At 47.2% G+C, this 19,391-nt stretch overlaps 1 protein-coding gene across 3 annotated transcripts in view; it reads left to right on the top strand.

The window, feature by feature from the left end:
• Positions 1 to 5,384: 5,384 nt before the first annotated feature.
• prkd1 (protein kinase D1) overlaps positions 5,385 to 19,391 on the top strand; it is a 46,457-nt gene continuing 32,450 nt past the window's right edge. For 2 of the 3 annotated variants that reach the window (XM_037072183.1, XM_037072184.1), the window contains exon 1: positions 12,913 to 13,041. The gene's annotated coding sequence lies outside the window, so the exon portion shown is untranslated. Of the gene's footprint in view, positions 5,697 to 12,912; positions 13,042 to 19,391 lie in introns of those variants that run through there. The other variant, XM_037072179.1, reaches the window with a different exon arrangement.

Genomic DNA, 19,391 nt, shown 5'->3' with positions numbered 1-19,391 from the left:
GGAGTGTCCTTACATAATGTAGGAGTGTGGGAGTGTCCTTACGTACTGCGGAATTGAGTGTCCTAACCCTAACCCTTACATATTGTGTGAGTGTCCTTACATGTTGTGGGAGTGTCCTAACTCTAACCCTTACATATTGTGGGAGTGTCCTAACCCTAACCCTTACATATTGTGGGAGTGTCCTTACATGTTGTGGGAGTGTCCTAACCCTAACCCTTACATATTGTGGGAGTGTCCTTACATATTGTGGGAGTGTCCTAACCCTAACCCTTACATATTGTGGGAGTGTCCTTACATACTATGGGAGTGTCCTGACAGAGTCGTTAGGGCCACTTGTGGGTTGCTGGTCCAACTGGCTTTCATGTGGGTTTCTAAGGCCAAGTGAGTCCAGGTGTGAAGCTGTCTGTGGAGAGAACTCTGTCTGTCTTATATACTGTCGATAAACAACTTAATGCTGCTATATGAACCCTTGGATAGTCTTATCAGTGTTAATTATTTAAATTACTTATAACTAACAAATATAATGTATTCCAAGCACCGTATATAATTACAGATGAAACTTTCTGATGTTTGTTGGATTTGTTGTCCTGCATTCTGAATTATTGCACCTAATGATGGTCAAGACCGTGAAACACACTTGACCATGAAAAAAGTGTGTGTGTACGTGTGTGTGTGTGTGTGTGTGTGTGTGTGTGTGTGTGTGTGAGAGAGAGAGAGAGAGAGAGAGAGAGAGAGAGAGAGAGAGAGAGAGAGAGAGCAGTAGTAATTGGTGTGAGGCTGTTTGGGAGGCAGATGAGAGCTGAGTTAACGAGCTGAGCCTCCAGCACCAATTAGCCAACAACCTGCAGACGTGGACAGAAGAGAGCTGCTGCAATTAAAGACACACACACACACACACACACACACACACACACAACAGATAGGGCGGTGTGTCAGGAGGAAGAAGCTGTTTATCAGCTGGTCAGATGAGTTTTCATTCTGAAACATCTAAACGACTTGCTACAGGAAGAGGAAGTGCCTGTCAAAGTAAAAGTCATGTGTTGTGGGTTTTTAACTTCCAGCCTCCTGTGGCCTCAAGAATCCACTGGTCCCGTCTGCACCGGAGCTGTTTGTGTTTCCACTGGCCTCATGAAGGTTCACGCCAAAGCGGCCATGTTGACCTGCGCCACAGATTCATACAGAAGAACTCGACAGCAGATTAACAGACGGTGCACCTTCAAACCACTGAGCTGCTCACCCAGCACATACACTGGATGGCATGTTTACTTCCTGCTTATGCTGATCTTCCCTGTGCTGGCCACACCCACAAATATAAAGCCTGCATGGATCAAAAATGTAACATAGAAAGAATCCTGATCGACCTCCTTTGCACCTCAGTCCAGTTGCCGTGGCCACCGGGCCTGGTTCAAAATGCACAGAGCAGATGGAGCCTGACAGGAAGTCAGACATGAGAACAACAGAGTGCATCCTGTCAATGTACAAAACACTGAAATATTAACAACAAACATGATTAAAACAGACAAATAATGACAAGAACACATAGAGAAACAAAAAAAACAAGAAGACATGAAGAAATAAACACAATCTGAGCAAAAGTCACTGCACGTAACTAATAACATCAGCAAGCTTTATTTTGAAAATATAATATAGACAGAGAATTTAATATTTCTCACCTTTAATCTGAAATTCCTGTTGTTGTTTTTTTTATTTTTTATTTTTTTTCCTTGAATACAAAACACACAAACTGATTATCTGTGTGACCCGAGGAGGATTACAGCTCCGTGTGTGAGACGATAAGGGCCTGTGGGCCGGATAACAGTTATTATGGCTCTCTGTGGACACACACACACACACACACACACACACACACACACACACACACACACACACACACACACACACACACACACACACACACACAAACACACACACAGGTCAATTTACAGCTAGCAACTGTAGACTTGCTCGTGCCCCAGTGGGCTCTATTACTGTGTGTGTTGGGCCGTGCACTGATTTACCACAAACACACACACAAAAACAACATGGGCATCATGCACGCAGAGGTTGGTATCCAGCATGCAAACACACACACACACACACACACACACACACATGCTGGCAAGCAAGAAAACATGCAGTAATAAGTGTACACAGTCTGACAGACAGTGTGTGTGTGTGTGTGTGTGTGTGTGTGTGTGTGCAGAGGTGAGTAAACATCCATAAAACACTTGTACACAAACACACAAAATCAAACACAATGAAAACACACGAGGCCGTTCACCGTGCCCCTCGGCATGATGGGATGCTGCTCGTCTGATCGCTGCACGCTCGTTCATCTCAAACAGAAACGGAACTTTTATCTACAACATTTGAGTCGCTCTGTTCCGATCCTGCTCAAACCTTCTCCTCACAGCGACATCAGCGCTCGGAGCTTCACCTGTAAACAACACAAAGACGTCAATATTACCACAACAGAGCTGCGTCCTGCTGAGGCGGCGGGCCTGAAACCCCCGAGGCTTCGACAGCGTGTAAAATGTTCAGATCCTGTTTGATCCGTAACATTTTTCACTCCACAAACACGACGTGCTGATGATGTGACGTGTGCTGCGACTGTGATCGTCCTGCTGGGAGTCAATTATCAGCACACACACAACAAACATGTCACACAAAAACACTGAAGGAAAGATGAACTTTGTGTGATTTAGTGATAAAACAACAGTGTGTGTTCTTTGCGGAGTGTGTGTTGTCTGCTGAGTGTGTGTTGTCTACTGAGTGTGTGTTTTCTGCAGAGTGAAGGTGAAGGTGAAGCTTTAATCAGCCGATTCTGAATGTTAAGAGTGAAACAGACCTCCTACTGGAGACACACACACACACACACACACACACACACACACACACACACACACACACACACACACACACACACACACACACACACACACACACTCACGGCTTGTTTACAGACAAACATTTTGAGACAAACATGATGTAAAATAATCATCAGGAACTAAAACAACACTCATTTACAATCAAAACAATTCACAAACACATGATTTATGAATTTGTTTGAGAGAGAGAGAGTGTGTGTGTGTGTGTGTGTGTGTGTGTGTGTGTGTGTGTGTGAAACTTAGAGTGATTTAATTAGGTTTTTTTAACAATCATACAAACTTTGCGTGCTTCTTTCCTCCCTGCAGCTGTTTGTTTGTGTGAACTGTGTTCTCGTCTCTTGCAGGACGTTCAGCTTTATGATTTGAATCTTGAATAATAATCTGAAGTAAATTACCTGCAGAGAGACCTTCACCTGCTAACGATGTCTTGTAATCACTTACTTCAGGCGATGTAAACCGTTACCATGAGATCATTTCTGCCACAGAGTCACAGAAATGGTGCGTTCAATAACAGTGTTTTGTTGTAAAGCCACTTAGTTCACAAACTTCAGGTGAGTGTTAAAATTTCTGCAGATGAAAATTATCACTGAATTTCTTCCTTCGATCGCTCGACTCCCCCGACTGAGACAGAGCTGGTTTGTCCGCGCACGCTCGTCCTCACCTGTTATTTTTAAAGTGCTTTAATGAGTCGGTAACAAAAGGCCTCCTCAGGAGAAACAAGGTTTTTCTCACAACATATGCTCCACCGCAACACGTTGGAATAAATTACCAAACAGTCTTTATTTAGTTATTCTCTGAGACTGTCGCCTCTCGCTGCTGTCGGTCGCGGCGTCAAATCCCCGAGCCGGCGCTGTAAAAGGTGACGAGAGGTGGAGGGTTTTTAACTTCACCTGCCGCTCGTGAGGCGTTCAGTAACCTCTGAGAGATCCAGATTCATGAAAATGACGTTTCAAATCAGTTTCTACCGTCCTGTTTGTTCTTTAAACACCTGCTGTGTGTCAGTGGTTCAGGAGTCGTGTTCAGTCACTGCTGCTGAAAACACAATGTTTCCTGTGATGCTGCTTCAGATTAAAAGCTTTTAAATTACTATATTATGGTGGATTTTATTGTGAAGAAGTTATAGGAGAGTAAACATGTTCGTAACTGGATTAGCGGAGCTGCTTTGTTAGCGGTGATTCTTTAACCCTAACCCTCCAGACAAGCGAGTCAAACCGAGTAGAGCCAGGCTGTTGTGTTTCCTATTAGACTGCGACCTCTTGTGGCTGTAGTAATTATTACAGTGGAAAGGAGGAAGTCAGCTGATTGAGTATAAAGAGCAACAGCGGCAGCACAGGGACGAGGACGGAGTGGACGCAGTGTCGTAAAAAGTCGTACTTAACTAAAAGTAATGAAAATCGCTTTTTATGTCGTCACTCAGAAGAAAGACGAACACAGTCGACTCGTCTTCATCTTTGAGCTGTGAACAACTCGTCGGGTTTCAAAACAAGATGAAATCAGCGTTGAGGCTCGTCACCTTTTGCAGCAGCTCTCACATGTTCTCCTTCATCAACATATGTCGGAGGAAATGAAACATGAAAGCTGACAGCTCCAGCGCCGCGGCTCGGCTGCAGGCGTCGACGCTCGTCAATATTTACATAAAACTCACCGGGGAGACAGCGAGCACGGAGGAGCGGGTGTCATCGCCACCCTGAAACTCACCCACCAAACTGTGTGTGTGTGTGTGTGTGTGTGTGTGCCCTCAGGTGAAGGTTGTAAATTGTGTTTGCTGTAATTCACAAACTTCAGGACTTGTTGTTATTGTTGCCTGAGGAGAAACCCGGTGAGAACGTCTGGTGGAGTCGTCGCTACACGTCTCTGCAGATCTGCATGTAATTAACATGTCTGAAGTCACACGTGGTGGAGATCAATATTGTGATTTATTGAACGTTAGGAATTTGATTAAATAAAGAGGAAAGACATAAATACACTTATTTTATATTCATGTATCCATCCTCCACGATAACAAGAGGATGACAGGAAACAGAGGAGATAAAACAACATGAGAAAAAAAGTTGTAAAACATGAAAACTGTATGTTTTGGAGAGGAAATGTAATATTTACATTATTGCTAAGAGAATAATACAAGCTCAGAAATATAGATTTTTTCCTTAACTGAATAAATCAGCTGTTAAACAAGGTGGCAGGGTCCGCCACACATAAACAAAGAAACAGTATGAAGCTGTGTCCTTTCAGATCTTTAAAATGTTCGTCCCCAAAACTACGGAGCGCTCCTTTAATTTCATCAGTGTGTTTTTTTACACACACGTCTTATTTTGTGATCTTATTTCCATTTTACCTGTCAGCTTCTTTCTCTCAGCAGCTTCATGTCAGAGACGCTGCTGCAGGTGTGAAGATCTCAATTATCGACCTGTTGGAAGTGTTGAAGTCATCAATCAGACGCTGATTACAGGCGATCAGCGTTCTCAAGCTGTCAGCAGGGAAACCTTTAATACACACCTCAACCTGTTTTAATAAGTCTGTACCTATGTGCTAACATGATCACACAAAGGTCTTCGTGTCACGACTCCCTTCAGTGTTTTTCTCTACCTGTCCACCAGATGTCTCACCTGCCCTGCAGTCACCTCATCAGCCTCACCTGAGCTCCTCCACACCTGGACCTCCTCACCCTCGTCAGCACACCAGCTCAGATCACTTCCTCCATGTTGCTCATCAGTTTCTTGTATTTGAGTTTCTGTTATTTAAGTGATTATCCTCTCACCTGTTACCGACCTGTCCTGAGTGTCACACCCCACCTGGGAGTCTCCTCAGGTAAGTCTCATGAACCTGTGTGACTTGAACTTTCTCCTCCTCTCAGCTTCACAACAGCCTCGTTACTTTAGTTTGATGCATCTGAGGTGAATTCTGGATTCTTGTTATTTCCCAACATCAGCAGACTGATGTGGACCAATCAGACGCAGCGAGACGAGACAAAGACGTAAAAGCCGTAAGAAGCCGTAAACAGACAGAGAGGGAGGCTGGAATGTGGAGAAAAGGCGTGTTAGTGTCTCGTATCTGCAGAGAGTTTCTGATTTTCTCTCTTTGTTGCTGCTCGGGACGCTTTACCAACCCAACATGTGTCTATTTGACGTCCTGGGAATGAGACTCAACAATCAACTGAACACGCTGAACACACAACGAACAGCTGGGACAAATCCTACTGATTCTACCTTTAACTTTAATAGTCTTTGAATTCTATTAATATGACGTGAGCTTCAGTTAGCTTTGAGCACAAATGTCCTTCAGAGGGAGACTTTTTACTCTGATACTCTGAGTCCATGTCAGAGCCTGAACTCTGTTACTGTGCTGGAGTATCTGATCTTCTGCTGGAGGAAACACTGAGAGGATCTGACACTGATTCCTGACTCTGGTTTCAGTTTTGGTTTCTCCTGTGATGACGAGTTGAAGAGTCGTCAGCTGAAGCAGAAGCTGCAGAACAATCAGGATATTCTTCATCTCTGGGAAAACACTGTCACAGTTGGCGTCTCGTGTTTGTCTCAGTGTTTTTAATGTTTTGTGAAAGTGAGGTACAATCTCAGAGAATGTGAAAGTAATTAAGACAAACTGTAACATGCGGCAGGCGTGACCTGTGACCTGCAGACTGACACGTTCCAGTTTCCTGCTGCGCGTCCCGCCGCCCCTCCCACCGCTGCCCTCTGACTACTGTTGTACCTCGCCACGCGCCGCCGTCGGCAAACTTCCCCTCAAAACATTTGCACAACAACATACAACAACGACAGCAAGTTTACTGGGAAGAGACGGCGGCTTTTTAGCACTCTGCCGCAGCTCGCACACCCCACGGTGACGGGAATAGCACCCATGGAGGGAGGAGGGGGCTGTCAAACTGTAACAACGGGTGGTGGGTGTCAAATCTGTCAGTGTGTGTGTGTGTGTGTGTGTGTGTGTGTGTGTGTGTCTGCTTTACTCATGTACGAGTGTGAATGAACAGTGTGTGCTCGCGTTGCCACAATGGTGTGTGAATAACTGAGTATCTGAGCTATGTGTGTGTGTGTGTGTGTGTGTGTGTGTGTGTGTGTGTGTGTGTGTGTGTGAGGTGTTGGATGAAGTCTGATCTGAGCGCGCTCAGTGTGGCGAGCAGACAGCCTCCATGTTGGAGCAGAGAGGAGTCCCTCTCATGTGAAAAGTCAGACGCTGCAGTCACAGTGTGCTGTGATCGGATGATGTACGGAGCAGACTGTGTGGGTGCGGAGGTATACTCTCGCTCGCTGCTTCTCGTGCTGTGAGACGCCTCCACAGACAAACTTCCTCACAGGAAACATTTAATAGGAATCTAAAAAAAAACCCCAGCTGAAATATTTTAACACCTCTTCTCCTCAGATTAAACGCTGACAGTGTTGACACTTCAGGTCTTCGGGTCGCGACTCGGCCAGCGAGCTCGCACGTTCTGCTCTCGAGTCAGAGGAAATGAGGAGAAATCTGCAGCTCTCCTTAAAAACACCGTGACGGTGGATGGAAATGTCTCCTGGGCTCCTTCAAAAACCACCTGGTGAGGGTCAGAAAAACATGATGTCCTGGATTAAAACACCTGATTCTGTCTCCACCAACACTGCTGGAGGATGTGCGGGTGGATGAATGTTGGATGGTTGGATGGTTTATCAGCAGGATTCTCCACCAAACTGGGATGGAGGACGAGTCTCAGTCCAGAACAGACCTCATGAACTCGGTGTGGTGTTTAGGGTGTCCTCAGTGTGTCCCCAGTGTGTCCCCAGTGTGTCCTCAGTGTGTGTCCTCAGTGTGTCTTCAGTGTGTCCTCAGTGTGTCCCCGGTGTGTCTTCAGTGTGTCCTCAGTGTGTGTCCTCAGTGTGTGTCCTCAGTGTGTCCTCAGTGTGTCTTCAGTGTGTCCTCAGTGTGTCCCCAGTGTGTCCCCGGTGTGTCTTCGGTGTGTCCTCAGTGTGTGTCCTCAGTGTGTCTTCAGTGTGTCCTCTGTGTGTCCTCAGTGTGTGTCCTCAGTGTGTCTTCAGTGTGTCCTCTGTGTGTCCTCTGTGTGTGTCCTCAGTGTGTCTTCGGTGTGTCCTCAGTGTGTCCTCTGTGTGTGTCCTCAGTGTGTCTTCGGTGTGTCCTCAGTGTGTCTTCAGTGTGTCCTCAGTGTGTCCTCAGTGTGTCCCCAGTGTGTGTCCTCAGTGTGTCTTCAGTGTGTCCTCAGTGTGTGTCCTCAGTGTGTCCTCAGTGTGTCCTCAGTGTGTGTCCTCAGTGTGTCCTCAGTGTGTGTCTTCAGTGTGTCCTCAGTGTGTGTCCTCAGTGTGTCCTCAGTGTGTTTGTGGTTGTGACTCTCAGCACTGTGGTCCTGTTAGTTTCAGGTCTGCAGAGTCTCTGGACCCACAGATGGACTGACAGAGATCAGACTGTGTCTCAGGGCTGTTAGTGTCACAGTGTGCTTCACACACACACACACACACACACACACACACACACACACACACACACACACGCACGCACGCACACACACACACACACACACACACACACACACACACACACACAGTCACTCTGAACTTTACAGATCAGTCCGGAGCTTCACACTGATAAACTGACTGACCTCCTTTTTGATTTATCTGTTCACTGATTGGCTGTTTGTTATAATCCGTCTCCAGCCAATTATAGTCGGCCATTCTTCATGGACTGCATGATGTCATCAGGTGGACAGAATGGCCTCTCACAGAGGGAACTCTGGATCTTCTGTTGTGAGCAGTTATTTCTGTGTTGAAGAGAATCATGAAGCCGTGGATGGAGGCGACTGGTCAGGAAGTGGGAGTCTGCGTTTCCTGAAAGCAGATGAGTCACCTCGCATTAAAGGATGAATCAGTCGGAGAGGTTCTGCGTCTCGCTCGCAGCAGCACCGGCTGATGTTACACACCACAGATCTGTTTATGGAAATCCTTCAGTGAGTTCTGAGTCTATAAACGGATTCGGATGTCATCCGCCTACGTTCTCTCACAGCTCCTCAGACCTCAATGAGGAGCTCGCTGCGTTTGTCCAAATCAATTCGTGTGAGTTTGTTTAGTTGAGCCGGTTTAAACGGCTTCATGAAGGTGTCAGAATCATGTTCTGTGCATCAAATCATGGACGCTGATCACCTGGGTCACACCTGCAGTCACACAGCAGCAGGTACCTGGGAAACTGTTGTTAATCTCAAAACAACGACGACAAAGAGACTTAAAACAACGTCGAGACTGAAAGTGATGATGATGGAGCTGCAAAGAGACGACGACAGAGAGGCTCGACCAGAACACACAGAGGTCCAAAACGACAACCAGAATTTGACCCACTGGTTTGATGATCACTGTTTTAAAGCCGTTGCTGTGGAGCCGGGAGGACGTCCTGATTGGATGAGACTCAGGCTCAGAATGACTTCCTGCTTCGTCTCATTTAACTGTTGATTTGATCGTTAGTTCCAAAACGAGGCCTGAAACCACAAACTCATCTGGAAACTGTAATAAATCAAGAAGTAGGGTCATTTTCTCATAAGCTTACATGCAGTCAGACTTGTTTGTGGAACCAGTGCAGGTCTGCAGGTTGAAGGCTTCACTCGTCAGACCTGGAAGCTCGGTCCTGATCTTGATGGTCTGGACTCTTTCTCGTTAGTCTCTGCTGACGAAGGAAGTTCCTCCGTCATGAAGTTTGGTGCCAGAGCGTCGTCTGCTCTGATTCAGCACCATCGTTCTGTTTTAACACGCTCTCTATAAATAAGGACGATTACTAGACTGCACATTTCCAGCCCGGGTGGATCTGCAGGGAGCTGAACTCTGGCACCGTGAATCACTGCTGAGAGGAAGACGCGTCTGCTCCGCGAACACTTTACAGCTTCGTACGTGACGATGTACAAAACTGCAGACGAAGGCGGGAGGGGAACACGCTGGTGACGCCTCCTCTGATGGGATTACTGCTGGACGTGATGAGAATATAATCTGACACAGGAGCAGATCACTTCCTCAGGTTCATCTGTCGCCAGCAGATTAATCCAGACGTGAGATTTAAATCACAGTTATAATCTATAGAGTCACATGACGTAACCAAACCAAGTGTTTGTGACTGAATGTGTAAGTGGTTTTTGATCTCATGTTAATAAAAGACATCATGAAAACATGTAATAACATGTAAAAGTAATATTATTTACAAGATTTACACAAAGACGAGGAGGAGGAGGTTCGATACGAAGACGAACACGACGAGGAGGAACGAGGATGGTGATGTAGAGGTGATGGGAAGTTAAGACGACGAAGAGGAGGAGGTTTCAGACGATGAAGATGGAGAGGACAAGGTTTGATATGAAGACGACGATGATGATGATGATGATGAGGAGGTTTGACACGATGAAGAGGAGGAGGAGGAGACTCGAGTCAAAGATGAGACGGAGAGTCGAAACCACGAAGACGACAGCAGTTAGTAACTGTGACAGAAGCCGTCAGAGGCTTTTCAGAGTCGTCTCCATCCAAACACTGACCTGCACACACACGCACACACGCACGCACACACACGCTCACACACGCACACACACACGCACACACACACTCACACACGCACACACACGCGCACACACACACACACACGTGCACACACCGTATGCCACGTGTCTGGCGTCGTCCTTGGTAATAGATGGAAGTAAATGGAGGCAAGGTTGAAGCGTAGGAGGGCTGTCAGGAGTGTGACTGTGTATACATCTATGTGTGTGTGTGTGTGTGTGTGTGTGTGTGTGTGTGTGTCTCCTAGCAACCGACACACTTCACTCCGTCTGTGTCGAGCCGACAGCAGCAGCAGGAATCTGTGCTCTCGCTCAACAGGTGTGTGTGATGAGGCACATCTGTCTGCATCACCATGAACTGGACGGACGGACACACAGGTGTGAGACAGGTGTTGGACAGGTGTGAGACAGGTGTTGGACAGGCATTGGACGGGTGTGAGACAGGTGTTGGACAGGTGTGAGACAGGCGTTGGACAGGTGTTGGACAGGTGTGAGACAGGTGTGAGACAGGTGTTGGACAGGTGTTGGACAGGTGTGAGACAGGTGTTGGACAGGTGTGAGACAGGTGTGGGACAGGTGTGAGACAGGTGTGAGACAGGTGTTGGACAGGTGTTGGACAGGTGTGAGACAGGTGTTGGACAGGTGTGAGACAGGTGTGGGACAGGTGTGAGACAGGTGTTGGACAGGCGTTGGACGGGTGTGAGACAGGTGTGGGACAGGCGTTGGACGGGTGTGAGACAGGTGTGGGACAGGTGTGAGGTGGGACGGTCCATCCTTCACACACAGACGTGTCATGTCAGCAGTGACCGACGTCTCCGTCCACTCAGTGTCTCTCAGTCGACACTGTCCTGCAACATGTCCTCCTCTCTGTCTGTCTCTGAGACAGGAAGACGATGTCCCCCGCTCTGATTGGCTCGGTCGTTCCCCTCACAGCTGTTTGAACCCCTGAATATGAAATCAAAAAATAAACTCAAAGCTCGTCGTTAAAACGCTTCTTCCTCTTCGAACACGACCACATCATGAGAAGCTGCTGAGGTGTCCTGCCTCCGTCACGTATCTTTTCTCGGCTGTTTATTCATGCTGTATAATTTCACTCACAAACTGCTCATATTCTGAATCTTAATCTGACCTGTTGATTTGTCTCAAACTTTTATCTTTTGTAAAATGCATTCAAGAGTTTTATTCTAGCGAGCAGCTGGAATAAATGAACGCAGGTCAGCGTAGCAGCGACAGACGAGCTGGATCTTTATCGTACGCGTCACGTCTGACGTCCTCCTTTGCTGCTGCAATCGTCACCACCACCACCAGAGGCCGCCGGCTGACAGCAACATAATGAGTCATACTGAGCCCTGCTGGTCGACCTTTAGACCGACTGATCTACCTGTCTTTATTACTTGTGGACATGAAGTAATCGGCTCTGGTTTTGGTGCTTTCAGGCTCTTGAACGTCATTTTTAGTCTCAGTAAAGTGACAACATGGAACCCAGACTCAGTGATTCTCCGGCAGAGTGGTTCTTCACGGATCACAGTCCACCCGAGAGGCTTTATTAACGTTAGGAAATGAAAAAGAGAGCCGAGCAGTCTGGGACTAATTATTGTGACAACAGAGACAAAGTTCTGAGAGTCGGGTTCTTTAACAGATGGGACGGAAAAGCAAATAAAACGTGAAGAATCCAAATAATTAAGGAGTCCTGGGAGGGTTCGGACTCACGAGATTAATCTTCCTCTTAACTTTAATTTCACACTGAACCCAGAATGAGGAGCTCCAGTTTGTTTGAGGATTATTAAAACACCTCCAAGCGAAATATGAGTGCTCCTCCTGAGCTCCATCTCTGCCGTCCTCCTCCATCCTTCTCCTTCAGTCCGAGGCTTCCCTCTCTCCTCTCCTCCCTCCTCCTCCTCCTCCTCCTCTCCAGCCACTGTTGACGTCCATGGCTCTGTCAGCGCATCACCGGTCTCCACGCTGCGCTCCTTTCCTCTCCTCCTCTCCTCCTCTCCTCCTCTCCTCTCCTCCTCTCCTCTCCTCTCCGGTCCGGTCCAGTCATGTAGTCATTATGTCTCTTTAATTCCTTCTGTATTCACATCCTGTCTCTGTCCGTCTCCTCTGCGCTCCTGCAGCATCTTCCTCCCTCAGTTTTGTTGGAGTTAGTTAATAATCAGTCGTCGTTTCTGTCGGAAACTCTTGTTTTTTTGCGCTTTGGGGACTTTTTTTTTTCGTGCGTCCGAACATCCCGAACCTCTCCACGCTCTCCACCTGGACCCGCCGGCTCCTCATCCACTCACTCGGGCGGTCCCTCGTCATCTCCGCGGCTCCTGATTGTTTGTTGGCAGGTTGGAAACCGCCGGGGAAACGGCTCACATGAGTGCGCCTCCGCTGATCCGTGCGCCCAGCCCGCTCCCGTTCTCAGGGGGGACAAGCAACACCGGCAACGGGGGAGGAGGAGGAGGAGGAGGAGGTGGTGGTGGTGGTGTTACAGGAGGAGGAGGAGGAGGAGGAGGAGGAGGAGGAGGGGGAGGTGGTGGTGTGATCTCCTTCCACATCCAGATCGGTCTGAGCCGGGAGCCGGTGCTGCTGGACGCCGCAGAGCTCAGCCTCAGTCAGGTCCGGGAGGTGGCGTGCTCCATCGTGGACCAGAAGGTAAACCAGGTCCTGCACAGACCTGAAACTCCTGCAGAACTTCTGATAATGAGCCGAAAGTTAAAGGAGCTTCAGTTTCATATTTAAATGTTGATGCAGCATTTTTATTCTCACCATCAAACTTAGAAAATGATCTTTCACCTCAAAATGAAGAAATTTCAAATCTGGTTTGGTTTGAATCTGTCCAGAAGATTCTGTTAGAAGGAAACAAGTTAAATATGGATGTAAAGGGTCTGACCAGAGTGAAAACAATGAAAAGTTAAATACTGAAAAGTTAAGAGAAAAGTTTCGAATCACGGCCGGATAAAACTGATGAAGGGTCCCGGGGCAGAACTGAGCCGCTGGGCCCCACATGGTGCTGTTAATCTGTGAGACTGTCAGTGTGGTGATCTGATTAAAGCTTACATGTTGCAGTTTACATCGTTAGTAGAACGTTCTTAAAGGAACTGTCGTGTCTTATCTGTGTGATAATCATCGTGCAGAAAGTCTTGAATCATCCGTCAGACACTCGTGTAAACACTAACCAGCTCCTCCTCCAGACAGCAGGATTCCCTCAAGGCGTTCTTGAGAAATCATCTTTGGTCATGTGGTTGGTGAGGACGTGATCGAAGCCCTCAGGAGGAGTGAAACCAATTTTCGTAGTCAAGCGTGCAGCACTGCAGCAACGACTTGTTTCACTGTCAGAAGAAGATCAGTTAGCTCGACGCTAAAACTGAAATTAGCCGTCTCAGTTGGTGGACGTCACTAGTGAACAGAACGCTCTGTGGACCACACAAGAAGAAGAAGAAGAAGAAGAAGAAGAAGAAGAGCGTAACTTTGTTCTGAACTTCAAGAACTGATTGATCGAACTGACCAGTTTTATTTGGAGACTTTAGTTCTGAAATCGATAAAGAACTGAGGCAGGTGAACGAGCAGAGTTCACGGTCACACCTGAGTGTGCTGTGTGGTCAATCTGTCCTGATGTTTCATCATCATTTGTCTCTCCTGTCGGCGTCTGCTTCGCTCAGCTGGTAATCCAATCCAATCCCGGCTGTAATCTCGTGGTCTGAATGTTGGTGGAGCTTCACTGGCTGATGCTGTTGGTGATGCTCAGCGTCATCGTGATAGTCAACCTAAAATGACATACAAAATGACGAGAAAGAGACGAGAAAAGACAACAAAGAAATGCAAACCAAAGAAACCTACAGCTACAAGCTGATCGCTAAGAGACGCAAAACCATCACCGGAAGGTTTTAAATGACCACAGAGACTCAAAATGACAATAAAGAAACTTAAATCTACAGCAGAGACACAAAATGACTACAAGTAAACATAAAACAACCATAAAGACGCTCTAAAACTACTGCAAAGAGACGTAAAATGACCATGAAGAGTCTTGAACGCACCACAGATGGTGAAACAGGACCATAAAGTTATATAACGATCACAGATGCTGTCAACATGTTAGTGATCGTTAGCCAAACAGTTTTAGTCTCTGACCCCGATTCATCCAGACGACCCATCACACACGTACTGAATGTGAGTGTGTGTGTGTGTGTGTGTGTGTGTGTGTGTGTGTGTGGGAACATTCAATAAGTGACATGTATGGATGGTGTGCACTCACTGAATCAATGACTTCAACCTTTGCGACCATCATGATGGACGACACATCACATCACGCTTAATCTGTGTCCCCAGAAACTGATCCGGGATCAGAGGCTGGTGCAGCACGTGTGTGTGTGTGTGTGTGTGTGTGTGTGTGTTGTTGTGTTGTTGTGTTGTCAGGATGAGAGAGGATCACATTAATTAGACTGATAATGGGTTTAAGAAAACGACTCGTCTCGCTCTTCCAAACAGTGAGACGACCTTGTTGCTGGTCTGTTTGTTTGTTGTTCTGATTGGTTTCATCATCGTATGAAGAATAAGAGATGATGAAGGTGGGAGACAGAGACAGGTTGGATTTAATGGACCTGTGTTGTTCTGTGACGTGTTACATTATAAATATGTGTCCTGAACGCAGCGTTTTCTCTGCGTTTTGACTGTCAAACACAAATAATGTTTTTGGGAAACTCCTGTCGGAGTGAAGACATTCAGAGACGCCATGTTGACAGGAAAACTGTCTGTTTCCTCTGCGGCGGCGTGCTGCGACCGGTTCCTTCGCTCCCGTTGCGACAGTCCTCCGTCCCAACGGTGTCACCTGGACGGGGACTGATGGCAACACACCTGACCCGCCTTCAAACACAAACCAAGGAGTCTAACGTAGGTGTGAGTCAGAGGGTAATGTGACAGGTTCAGTCAATCATTTGTCTCTGAAGGTACGTGAGTTAGCAAGTAGCTGGCTGGCTGAGGTCTGAGGATTGTTGATACAACTGTCTCTGAGGTTTGGAATCCAAACGGACACGACGAGATGACTTTTAAAGAGCTGCGGTCAAAGACGTAAAACTGGAACACATGATGGAAATTTGACATTTCTGTTAGCTTCATGTGTTGATGTGGAGAAACTTTGCTTTGTTCAATAAATAATCTCCTCCAGCTCCTCCACCTTCCCACTCTCTGCATGATCGACAGCGTTTATGTGCTAAAATCGTTCCTCGCTGACGACAGAGTTGCATTTGTCGTATTTGTGGAGCGTCTTGAAACATGGCCGCTGCTGACGAACACATAAACACACAGCGTGGCTCTGACGGCTGGCGGTGTGTTCGGCGGCGTGTTCGGCAGTGATTCCCTCCCTCCGCGTGGAGCTCGTACAGTATGTGAAGCAGTTCGTCAGCGTGGTGACTCACTCAGAGGCTCACAGTCACTCGTCGTTGGAAACAAGATGAATTCTGCCTTTGTTCGCTCGCTCTGCAGGGGTTTCTCTGTTTTCCTGGCTTTTGCTTGGTGAACTGAAGCTGCTGCCAAGCATTCACAATCACACACACACACACACACACACACACACACACACACACACACACACACACACAGACAGTGTCAGCGTCCTTATGAATGTGATAGATGTCCTCGTTCTCACATAAACAAGTCATGAGTTTGTGAATGCGAGCTTGTTTTCTCTCTCATTAACGATCATGTTGTTATGAATGTGATCAACAACAGATCCAAAGTCTTTCTCACACGTGATGCTTCCAGCCCTCCAGATCAATATGCCTCAGATCTGTCGATTGATTCAGACGCCTCAGAATCTCATTTTATTGGATTTATATTAAGTTTTAGTTGGCTCATTTTACTGTGATATACATTCAGACGGGAGCTTGATATGACAGGATCAGGGCGAGATTAAGGTGGAATCAGGAAGTGGATCTGGAGCGGGAGTCGGTGTTGAAGAACTGGATCATAATGTGATTAAATATAGAATCACTATGGAGTTGGAAGGGAACCAGGACAGGACCAGGATTGAAGTGAAGGTGACGGGTTCAGGATGGGATCGTTGTGGGATTTGTGCTTGATTTGGACGAGATCAGGGTTGGTTCAGAACTGGAATCGGACCATTTGGATTCAGACAAGATGGAATGGGGACAGAATCAGGATGAACTCAGCAGGGTTGGTTACTGGATGTGACCAGCCGAGCTGAAAAAGAAATTCAATGGCACCGGGGGAAGAATGGAGAAGAGATGTGACGGGACTGGATCAACAGTTAACGAGCAAAAGGGCCGCGACACGAGGCCGACGTTTTCAGATTTTCTCGCTCCGGAGAACAAATTATAAAATGGTGGAAAACCTCTGCTGAGTGTGACTGAGGCCAGAAATAGAGATAAAAAAGGCAAATTTATGTAGATGAGTGTGGTCACGCTTCCTACTACACACACACACACACACACACACACACACACACACACACACACACACACACACGATGATGCTGATGTGTCCATTATCTCTGCTCAGACTCACTAATCGGCTCATTTCAGGTGAAAATCACCTCATTTTACCACAGTGAGACTTTTACACCTGAACGCAACTCACACACACTTACCTGAAACCTGAGAGCCGGGACGCTAACGGCTTGACACCGTGCGACACTCACACACACACACACACACACACACACACAGGTTGTTGATTAAAGTGATTATCAGCAGGTTGTTGTGTTTTCTGCAGAGGAATAAAAGTACAGCAGGTCACCTCGACACCTGTTCACACACCAAACCAGTGTGACATCGCTCGAGACATGTGGCGCTTAACACTTCACATAGCACCAAATGAACTGATTAACAGGAGAGGGTGTGTGTGTGTGTGTGTGTGTGTGTGTGTGAACAGGTGTGTTTGAAATGGCTTTTAATAAATATTCTGAAGGGTTTTCAGGAACTCAAACAAACTGTTTCTCTGCAGAAAGTTTCTCTTCCTCTGAATCTGTCGGTGATCTGAGGCCTGTCTGTTCCAGGTCGTTAGCTGCGTGCTGATTGGCTGCTCTGTCAGATAATGGCGGTGGTTGTGTTTGCAGAGCCTGTGACTGATGTCAGTGTTCAGTCTGCTGCTTTTAGACAAATACTGAACTCTGGAGTTTTGTTTGGAAATGTCATGTGAGTTCTGTCTTTTAGCTCTGAGTTTGGTCTCCACCACCTCCTGAGAGAAATGTCTGTTTCTATGATCACAGCGAGTCTCAGCTGGTCACGTGCACTGACTTTATACAGCTTCTTCTCTGGAGGCGACACAGTAGCTGCGTGTCCATGAAGCGTATTATCTTATAGAAACGCTGGCTATGCTCATGCTAATGCTAGGTGAGCAGGACCGGCTCATACAGAGATTCCTGCAGATTTATTATGAGCGCTGGATTAACTGAGCAGAGTGAGTCTGTGTGTTACTGCAGAGTTACATGTACAGAGCCTCACAATTAACCTCGAGGTAGATGAGAACATCACCTGTAACCATGGTAACTGTACACAACAGAGACTGGAACTAACAGTTTAAAAAACTTGAACGTCGGTCAGTCAATGAATCAGGTGATCAGAGGATAAATGTTATTTTTAGGCTTCGGCTCGACGACTTTTCTCCCGGTGATGATACAAAAGCTGTCCAACACTCTGGGTGTCACTGAACCTCTCTCTCTCTCACACACACACACACACACACACACACACACACACACACACACCGCGCTGTAACAGTAATAATAAAGCCATGTGTGCTTTCTGTCAGTGGCGGTTTCTCCTTGTTGCCTGGCAACTGATGATGATTGCGGCTGTGAAGTGTCCTTCTGAGGGCCATTATGAGACACACACAGACACACACACACACACTGAATGAAGCAGAGGAGAACAGATGTGTGTGTGTTGGACTCATTGTTCTCTCTCTTTCATCTCCTCACTTTTTCATCCATTCATGTTTCTTTATTCATCCTTCTCTCATGCTCCCTCCTATGTTCCCTCTCCTCCTCTCATGTTCCCTCTCATGCTCCCTCTCATGTTCCCTCTCCTCCTCTCATGTTCCCTCTCATGTTCCCTCTCCTTTTCTCATGTTCCCTCTCATGTTCCCTCTCCCCCTCTCATGTTCCCTCTCATGTTCCCTCTCCCCCTCTCATGTTCCCTCTCATGTTCCCTCTCCTTCTCTCATGTTCCCTCTCATGTTCCCTCTCCTTCTCTCATGTTCCCTCTCATGTTCCCTCTCCTCCTCTCATGTTCCCTCTCATGTTCCCTCTCATGTTCCCTCTCCTTTTCTCATGTTCCCTCTCATGTTCCCTCTCCCCCTCTCACGTTCCCTCTCATGTTCCCTCTCCCCCTCTCACGTTCCCTCTCATGTTCCCTCTCCTTCTCTCATGTTCCCTCTCATGTTCCCTCTCCTCCTCTCATGTTCCCTCCCATGTTCCCTCTCCTCCTCTCATGTTCCCTCTCATGTTCCCTCTCATGTTCCCTCTCCTTTTCTCATGTTCCCTCTCATGTTCCCTCTCCCCCTCTCATGTTCCCTCTCATGTTCCCTCTCCTTTTCTCATGTTCCCTCTCATGTTCCCTCTCCCCCTCTCATGTTCCCTCTCATGTTCCCTCTCCTTCTCTCATGTTCCCTCTCATGTTCCCTCTCATGTTCCTTCTCCTCCTCTCATGTTCCCTCTCATGTTCCCTCTCCTTCTCTCATGTTCCCTCTCATGTTCCCTCTCCTTTTCTCATGTTCCCTCTCATGTTCCCTCTCATGATCCCTCTCCTTCTCTCATGTTCCCTCTCATGTTCCCTCTCCTTCTCTCATGTTCCCTCTCATGTTCCCTCTCCTCCTCCTATGTTCCCTCTCATGTTCCCTCTCCTCCTCTCATGTTCCCTCTCATGTTCCCTCTCCTTTTCTCATGTTCCCTCTCATGTTCCCTCTCCCCTCTCATGTTCCCTCTCATGTTCCCTCTCCTTTTCTCATGTTCCCTCTCATGTTCCCTCTCCCCCTCTCATGTTCCC

This window comes from Acanthopagrus latus, chromosome 16 (assembly GCF_904848185.1).
Source record: "Acanthopagrus latus isolate v.2019 chromosome 16, fAcaLat1.1, whole genome shotgun sequence".
Taxonomy (NCBI): domain Eukaryota; kingdom Metazoa; phylum Chordata; class Actinopteri; order Spariformes; family Sparidae; genus Acanthopagrus; species Acanthopagrus latus.
The sequence above is the reverse complement of the archived record's forward strand: the minus strand, read 5'-3'. Positions and strand labels throughout refer to the sequence as shown.